The sequence below is a fragment of the Lepisosteus oculatus genome, chromosome 14 (assembly GCF_040954835.1).
Source record: "Lepisosteus oculatus isolate fLepOcu1 chromosome 14, fLepOcu1.hap2, whole genome shotgun sequence".
NCBI lineage: Eukaryota > Metazoa > Chordata > Actinopteri > Semionotiformes > Lepisosteidae > Lepisosteus > Lepisosteus oculatus.
Window position 1 is genome coordinate 58014952 of NC_090709.1, and position 8581 is coordinate 58023532.

An 8581-nucleotide genomic window follows, 5' to 3' on the forward strand; every position below is an offset into this window, starting at 1 on the left:
CCCGCGCAACAAGCGAGAGTACTCAGCACTATACTAAAGAGGAGCGCTTGTCTGCAGCTGAGCGTCAGCTCTGTTTACTGTCAGCAGTCATTTCCTCATTTCCAAAGACTTTTTCACCTGCCCTCAGCTTTTAAAGACGGTCATAAACGCTCAAAAAGTAATTCATGTCAGTTGGAAGTCTGTTTCTGTTGTCTCAGCTCTTGATAAAGAAAAGCCGTGCGTGGGAGACTCCCTCTCTGAAGAAGTGTGCCATCACCCTGCGAGGGAGAAGAGCCATCAATCACCGAGGCAACCACTGAGACAGTTAACATTAAACACGTGAAATGCGAGATGTTGTGATTTTTTTCCCGCTTAAGGCTTCTATCGTTTCTACTCTAACGAGAAAGACCTCTTTATTAGAAGTGAGATTTTAACAAACGTCTCCAGGGTTAACTGCGACCTGAACGCAACGCCTAAGACCACCAGCCATCTTGCCTGTGGTATTTAGAGCAGCGCTCAATAAAAATGATCAGAAACCGAAAGCGCTTCTTATCCGGATCAGTATATTCCGATACCACTGGTTCTACCGAAGAAATAAGAAAAGCCGAACTCAAAGCACTGTGTTGCCATTACGGGTACTCTGTCTGCAGCTGTTTTAAGATCTACTCACACCGTGTTGCCATTAAGGCTACCTAGTTAAAAAAAAACTTATCGTCACCTTTTTGAACGTGATTATTGGACACCCGTTAAATCTCCACCGAGGTTTCTTGAGAGATCGTTCAGCGAGCGAGTAATAAAAAACTACGTCGCTTCCAACCTCTGCTGTCACTGTAAACTCGGACGTGATGTTCTGCAGATGTGCAGTGTGCCTTTCCTCTTGTCGTATTCAAGAGTACTCACTGTGTGAGCTCCTCACTGCGTGTTCTGTACTCTACTGTGATTTAATTTAGATGATTACGTGGAGTAGAGTGACAAGATCTACTTGAACATTTTCGGTTTGTGAAATGAAACACTAAATACACTACTGTAATGACGAGTAATGGACATTTAAAATAACCACAGTAAAGCTAGAAGAGTGAAAGATAAAAGACTATTTAGAATGACATTCACAATAGAATTAAAAACGGCACAGCCGCCCGAACAGGGACTTGAACCCTGGGCCCTCAGATTAAAAGTCTGATGCTCTACCGACTGAGCTATCCGGGCTCTGCAAGAAAGCCAACACTGTCGGGATCCTCGCAAGTCACGTGTCTCTTGTGCCGAAGAGCAGTCATACCTGACCCGTCTGGAATGACCACTGACAGACTTTATCCAGAAGCGACGGCACCACTCCCAGTAGAATGAGTGAGAAATACAGCACGACATGGGTAGTTAAGGGGCTCCCACAATCCATCTTTCCTCACATTACTGATTTTTTTCAATAGCATTTTGACCTTTTTTCACATTCAGATTTTTTTCACATTTAACAAAATCTTTTAATCAACAACATTAAAAAGAAAACAAATGGAACATTTTTTGGAACAATAATTACAAAAAAAACTTTCAATGCCTTGGTTGTATATGTGTGCACACGCTTTATAAAGGGAGTTGCAACAGTGCTGAAATGTAAAGAGCATTTCTGTAGAGAAAACAGCATTTTTTCTCTTGATGTTAAGCTTAGGGAGCCTGTCTTTTAGAAATTCTATTTCTTAACACCTTGCACAGCCTCCCGGCAGACTAACAAATATTTTTTTGGAGAAATTGGCTCACACACCGGAAGACACTAACGTTTATTTACGTTAGAGTATGTGAATAACAGTTTAACCAAAAAAGTCTGTAATTGTGATTTTGTTAAAATTCAATAAATCGTCTATCATCAGTAAGTAATTATTAAGAAATTGTTTTATTTCATAAACTATAAGACAAATTAGAGAGTTTATAGGTCATAAACGTCGCTTATGTTCTTTTAACTCTAGCGTTCAGGATCCAAACCCAGGTGCGGACGGTTGTGTTTATTGAATCTCTTGTAATCATCAAAAGTCGATGTGTAGTCCTTCAGTACTTTCTCGAGTTGTGCCATGGATATTTTATACGATCAATACTTGTCATGCTCTTTTGCATTTTCATTAACAAACGGAGTTCAAAGTTCAAAGTGTGTTTATGGCTGTGCTTCACATCTACACGAGAGCACTCGTAACAGTACAGGACACGCAGTGAGGAGTTCGTGAAGCTTTCAGTTTAGTGCGGAGTTCAGAAGGAGGATTCGCTCGCTGAATCCTAGAGGTGTTTTCTGCAACAGCCACGGCAAGTGTGAAGTAATCTCTGGATTTCCTGAATTTGAACTAAATGATTAGTTCAAATAATTTAGGATTTAACAGAACTAAATGAGGTACATTTAAAACAGCAGCGCAATTCTGCAGCACGTCGAGTGTGCCTGCATTTAGTTGTGTAAACCTGGCTCTCTCTGAACACAAGCAAAGAGTTCTCACTCAACAGAAGATTGCGATGTGAGTACTGTAATATAAAGCACCTGGAGATGCCAGGGATTGAACCAGGGACCTCATACATGCGAGTATGTAAAACTCAGGCTTTATCAGATGTTCATGATGTTTCACACGGGGTGTTACCTGTTGTAGTGTTTCAAAAGATGTGTTAGCGGACCACAAATTATCTTGAAAAGATTTGGGTTTGTACAGGCTGGGATTCAAACCCGACTCAATTATTTGGAAGGCGCCTGTACCACCAACGCAGTTCCGAGAAGCACCTGCAAATTATCACAATCCTCTCTCTCACCTATAAAGTTATGGAGACACAGACGTCCAATGAAATCTAATTTTATTCACTCAAGGCTCCACTCTTTTGTTGTGATGTCATTTTAATTAATATTAGCTTTGATAAGGTGTCGTTTTTGCCTCTTAAAGTTAAAGTCTGCTCCTTTCTTCCTGGTATAGAAATAACATGTTCCATCTTTGTTTAAAAACACCACTCAAAGTAAATTATTCAGCTCTAACGCCTGTGTGCATTGACAAGACATCTCAAAAGGACTTATCAAATAAGAACACGATCCTTCCTGTTACCATTCCTGTGGTTGGGGCGTTGTTTCACCCTTTTATTTTCTTCTACAATATTTGCAGACAGGGCTTTATCACTCGAGTTGTACAGAACAAGTGTGCATCGGTCCATGAAAATAATCAGTAGTGCTGTTTTTCTATGCATAGTTTAATCAAGAGCACTTAAAAGATGCAAAAAGCTTTCAAATAAAACAGAATTGAAAGACAGTCGAGTAATGAGGTAGAAAAAAGCACTCCCCCGTCTGGGAATTAACCACCGTCGCACGTGTGACTGGATACAAAAATCATAGATTAATTTGTGCCCAGTCTCTTGAAGCTTCAATGCGATTATTTTTCCTTTCTTATTTCTTCATTCCCATGCATTTACTCTGTAGTAGAGGAAACGCGAAAGTGGGAAACTGCAGGCATTCTTCGTGAGTGGTGGATTGTGATCAGTGAGCATCTGGACAAGTCTGTTCCCTTGCGTTTTTCATCGGGGATGTAGCTCAGTGGTAGAGCGCATGCTTCGCATGTATGAGGTCCCTGGTTCAATCCCTGGCATCTCCAGGTGCTTTATATTACAGTACTCACATCGCAATCTTCTGTTGAGTGAGAACTCTTTGCTTGTGTTCAGAGAGAGCCAGGTTTACACAACTAAATGCAGGCACACTCGACGTGCTGCAGAATTGCGCTGCTGTTTTAAATGTACCTCATTTAGTTCTGTTAAATCCTAAATTATTTGAACTAATCATTTAGTTCAAATTCAGGAAATCCAGAGATTACTTCACACTTGCCGTGGCTGTTGCAGAAAACACCTCTAGGATTCAGCGAGCGAATCCTCCTTCTGAACTCCGCACTAAACTGAAAGCTTCACGAACTCCTCACTGCGTGTCCTGTACTGTTACGAGTGCTCTCGTGTAGATGTGAAGCACAGCCATAAACACACTTTGAACTTTGAACTCCGTTTGTTAATGAAAATGCAAAAGAGCATGACAAGTATTGATCGTATAAAATATCCATGGCACAACTCGAGAAAGTACTGAAGGACTACACATCGACTTTTGATGATTACAAGAGATTCAATAAACACAACCGTCCGCACCTGGGTTTGGATCCTGAACGCTAGAGTTAAAAGAACATAAGCGACGTTTATGACCTATAAACTCTCTAATTTGTCTTATAGTTTATGAAATAAAACAATTTCTTAATAATTACTTACTGATGATAGACGATTTATTGAATTTTAACAAAATCACAATTACAGACTTTTTTGGTTAAACTGTTATTCACATACTCTAACGTAAATAAACGTTAGTGTCTTCCGGTGTGTGAGCCAATTTCTCCAAAAAAAATATTTGTTAGTCTGCCGGGAGGCTGTGCAAGGTGTTAAGAAATAGAATTTCTAAAAGACAGGCTCCCTAAGCTTAACATCAAGAGAAAAAATGCTGTTTTCTCTACAGAAATGCTCTTTACATTTCAGCACTGTTGCAACTCCCTTTATAAAGCGTGTGCACACATATACAACCAAGGCATTGAAAGTTTTTTTTGTAATTATTGTTCCAAAAAATGTTCCATTTGTTTTCTTTTTAATGTTGTTGATTAAAAGATTTTGTTAAATGTGAAAAAAATCTGAATGTGAAAAAAGGTCAAAATGCTATTGAAAAAAATCAGTAATGTGAGGAAAGATGGATTGTGGGAGCCCCTTAACTACCCATGTCATGCTGTATTTCTCACTCATTCTACTGGGAGTGGTGCCGTCGCTTCTGGATAAAGTCTGTCAGTGGTCATTCCAGACGGGTCAGGTATGACTGCTCTTCGGCACAAGAGACACGTGACTTGCGAGGATCCCGACAGTGTTGGCTTTCTTGCAGAGCCCGGATAGCTCAGTCGGTAGAGCATCAGACTTTTAATCTGAGGGCCCAGGGTTCAAGTCCCTGTTCGGGCGGCTGTGCCGTTTTTAATTCTATTGTGAATGTCATTCTAAATAGTCTTTTATCTTTCACTCTTCTAGCTTTACTGTGGTTATTTTAAATGTCCATTACTCGTCATTACAGTAGTGTATTTAGTGTTTCATTTCACAAACCGAAAATGTTCAAGTAGATCTTGTCACTCTACTCCACGTAATCATCTAAATTAAATCACAGTAGAGTACAGAACACGCAGTGAGGAGCTCACACAGTGAGTACTCTTGAATACGACAAGAGGAAAGGCACACTGTACATCTGCAGAACATCACGTCTGAGTTTACAGTGAGTGCAGAGGTTGGAAGCGACGTAGTTTTTTAATACTCGCTCGCTGAACGATCTCTCAAGAAACCTCGGTTGAGATTTAACGGGTGTCTAATAATCACGTTCAAAAAGATGACGATAAGTTTTTTTTTAACTAGGTAGCCTTAATGGCAACACGGTGTGAGTAGATCTTAAAGCAGCTGCAGAGTACCCGTAATGGCAACACAGTGCTTTGAGTTCGGCTTTTCTTATTTCTTCTGCAGAACCAGTGGTATCGGAATATACTGATCCGCATAAGAAGCGCTTTCGGTTTTTGATCATTTTTATTGAGCACTGCTCTAAGTACCACAGGCCAGATGGCTGGGGGTCTAAGGCGTTGCGTTCAGGTCGCAGTTAACCCTGGAGACGTTTGTTAAAATCTCACTTCTAATAAAGAGGTCTTTCTCGTTAGAGTAGAAACGATAGAAGCCTTAAGCGGGAAAAAAATCACAACATCTCGCATTTCACGTGTTTAATGTTAACTGTCTCAGTAGTTGCCTCGGTGATTGATGGCTCTTCTCCCTCGCAGGGTGACGGCAAACTTCTTCAGAGAGGGAGTCTCCCACGCACGGCTTTTCTTTATCAAGAGCTGAGACAACAGAAACAGACTTCCAACTGACATTCATTACTTCTTGAGCGTTTATGACCGTCTTTAAAAGCTGAAAGCAGGTGAAAAAGTATTTGGAAATGAGGAAATGACTGCTGACAGTAAACAGAGCTGACGCTCAGCTGCAGACAAGCGCTCCTCTTTAGTATAGTGCTGAGTACCCCCGCTTGTTGCGCGGGAGACTGGGGTACGTTTCTGTGACAGGGCGCTGGTTTAATTTTTTATCAACCTGAGTTCACTTAAAAAGTGTGTACTGTGTACTACGTTTCGGACTAGTTACGGCGGTAGAATATGGAGATCATCTCCAGCTTTGAGCTCAACTGCAACAAGAAGTCATGCTAAATGTAGTATAGTGAGTAGACATCGCGAGACAACAGAACGAGAGAGTAGAAGGCGGGAATATATGGTGTAAGGGCGTGATCTGTGTAGTTAATAAAATAGTTAAAATAATATGAAAACGTCTCTTTATTAAGATACACAACATTTATGGCGACGAGAGATGAGTGGTTAACGGACTCAAAGCGAGCAGAACACTGCTGATTTTAGTTCTCTTGCTGGTAGAAACGAACTTTTGAATTTTCGGACTTTTCGTTTAGCTTGCGCCATGGAAGATATGGCAGCCGCGCCGAGAAGCTTTGCTTATGCCCAGCTTTTTCCACCGCTTCTACTGAACCTCGGAGCCCCGGATTTGTATACGGAATACAAGATATGGATGGAGTCGTACAGATTTTTTTTAAATAGCCAGTGGATCTACAGAAGCTCTGGATGCCGTGAGACGTGCTACTGTACATTACTGCACTGTATCGGGGCTCCCGTGCAGCGGATTTTCGCCAACCTCCCTGGAGAAAACGACTGTAGCTGCCTTAGACGCTTCCTTTACACCGCGGAGAAATGTGGTTTTGGAACGGCATAAATTTAGGCAGAGAACTTAGTCTCAGGACGAATCTGTTGATGCTTTTGTGACTGCACTAAGAGAACTGGCTAAATCTTGTGACTTTGGAGTATTGGAAACTGACATGTTAAGAGATCAACTTGTGGAAAAATGTGCACATAAGAGACTATAAATTGCTGCAGGAGGAAAGGCTGACTTTAGAAAGAGCTCTTACAGTCGCTAGAATTCATGAAGCAGCTCAAGCAGAATCAAGAATGCTTTCTGACCACAGTGACAAAGTGACACCGAACGGGGCGCTCGCTCAAACTTTACAAACAATAGCCCAACAGCAGGACGCAGTCATGCAAGAGAAATAGAAGAACAGGGGACGGCTGACATTACATGTTACAGGTGCTGACTAACAATGCACAAAGCAGATGAATGCGGAGCGTGAACAGCAAGATGTCTACACTGTAAGAAAACAGGACATTATGCACACGTCTGCAGAACATCACGTCCGAGTTTAAGGACAGCAACATCAGAGATTGGAAGCTAGGGAGTTTCAGGTCTGTGTTTTTATTATAGGTTCAAGAAAGTCTGAATACCTTTGCAAGAAGTATTTCAGAATCCCACTCAAATCCAGTACGAATGCCGTATAAATCTGCATTGAACAATTAGTATACTGTTTGTCCTGAATCAAACAGTCCTTATGAAGCATTTCTAAAACAGGAGAGATCGTTAGGGTATGCGTCTTCCTGTAAAAATAAAATGACTTCAAGAGCACTATAAGCAGAGGTGTGAAAGCCTGCTCTACAGAAGAACTATAGCCAGAGATGCCAAAGAGGTCGAGATTTTACCACGTGAGAGAAAGCATCTCAGAAAACGAAGTTGCGGTCGTTTCCACGCGTTATAAAACCACTAGGTCAAACAACAAGAGCTGAAGAGCCGCTGTTGAGAGTAACGCGGCCGAGGACTCTAAGGAGCTTGCTTAAACCTCCAGTCTCTTCAGGAGCATCTGTTGGAGTCGCACTGCTACAGCGTATCTCCTTGTTAAGTATCCCTTTTATTGTTGTTGCTGCCTCCAGGCGATGTAAACCAGATTCAGAAAAAATAATTTGAACAACGTTATTCCCATGTTTATTTAAAGGAGCAGTGGCCAAGTGGCTGTTTCATTTGTCTCCGCTTTCCTTTAGTTTCAAAGTCTTCAAAAAACTCGCAATGTAGGAGTCTCAATAGTAAGAGAACATAACTGTCGCCAGTGATTAGTATTCTTGCATATCCTGCCTTGTTTCTTAGTCGACAAAGCTTGTCTCTCTTCACACACATCTTCCGAATGATCGCCTCAGCATTGGGGAGGAACGTGCGCTTAGTACAGCCCCCCACTCCATGGTCTGATCACAAACAGATCGGGTGAGCTGTCAGTCCAGGTTGGAAGTAACGTTCGAAAGCACTAAAAATCTGACTTAGGAACAAGAAGACCATGTTTTTTAAACGAGTAAACGATAAAATAATATACTGCCTGCAAGACTATGTCAAGTTCAAGTCCAAGTTTATTGTCATTATACTCATACACAGGTATATGGTATAACGAAATGCTATTTAGCTAGCTCTCGGACATAAGTAGTACAAAGAAAAAAACACAACAACAATACAATTGTATAACAAAAGAAAGACAGAGACAACAGCTGATGTGCAAAAAACAACAACAGGCAGTGTGCAAAACAACAAAAAGGTAACAGGTTATGTGCAAAAATACGCATCAAAAGAATGAAATAAAGGGATAGAAATGATGGGGAGTGAGCTTTTGACATGTATGGTAGAGGTAGAT

General features: G+C 41.2%; 3 non-coding genes across 3 annotated transcripts; 2 read left to right on the forward strand and 1 right to left on the reverse strand.

Annotated features, from left to right (window-relative positions):
* Positions 1–1112: 1112 nt before the first annotated feature.
* On the reverse strand, positions 1113–1185 carry trnak-uuu (transfer RNA lysine (anticodon UUU)). The gene has a single exon. It is a non-coding gene; the product is annotated as a tRNA-Lys (tRNA).
* Positions 1186–3503: 2318 nt separating this feature from the next.
* trnaa-cgc (transfer RNA alanine (anticodon CGC)) lies at positions 3504–3575 on the forward strand. Its single transcript has one exon. It is a non-coding gene; the product is annotated as a tRNA-Ala (tRNA).
* A 1305-nt stretch (positions 3576–4880) lies between these two features.
* Positions 4881–4953, forward strand: trnak-uuu (transfer RNA lysine (anticodon UUU)). Its single transcript has one exon. It is a non-coding gene; the product is annotated as a tRNA-Lys (tRNA).
* Positions 4954–8581: the final 3628 nt, after the last annotated feature.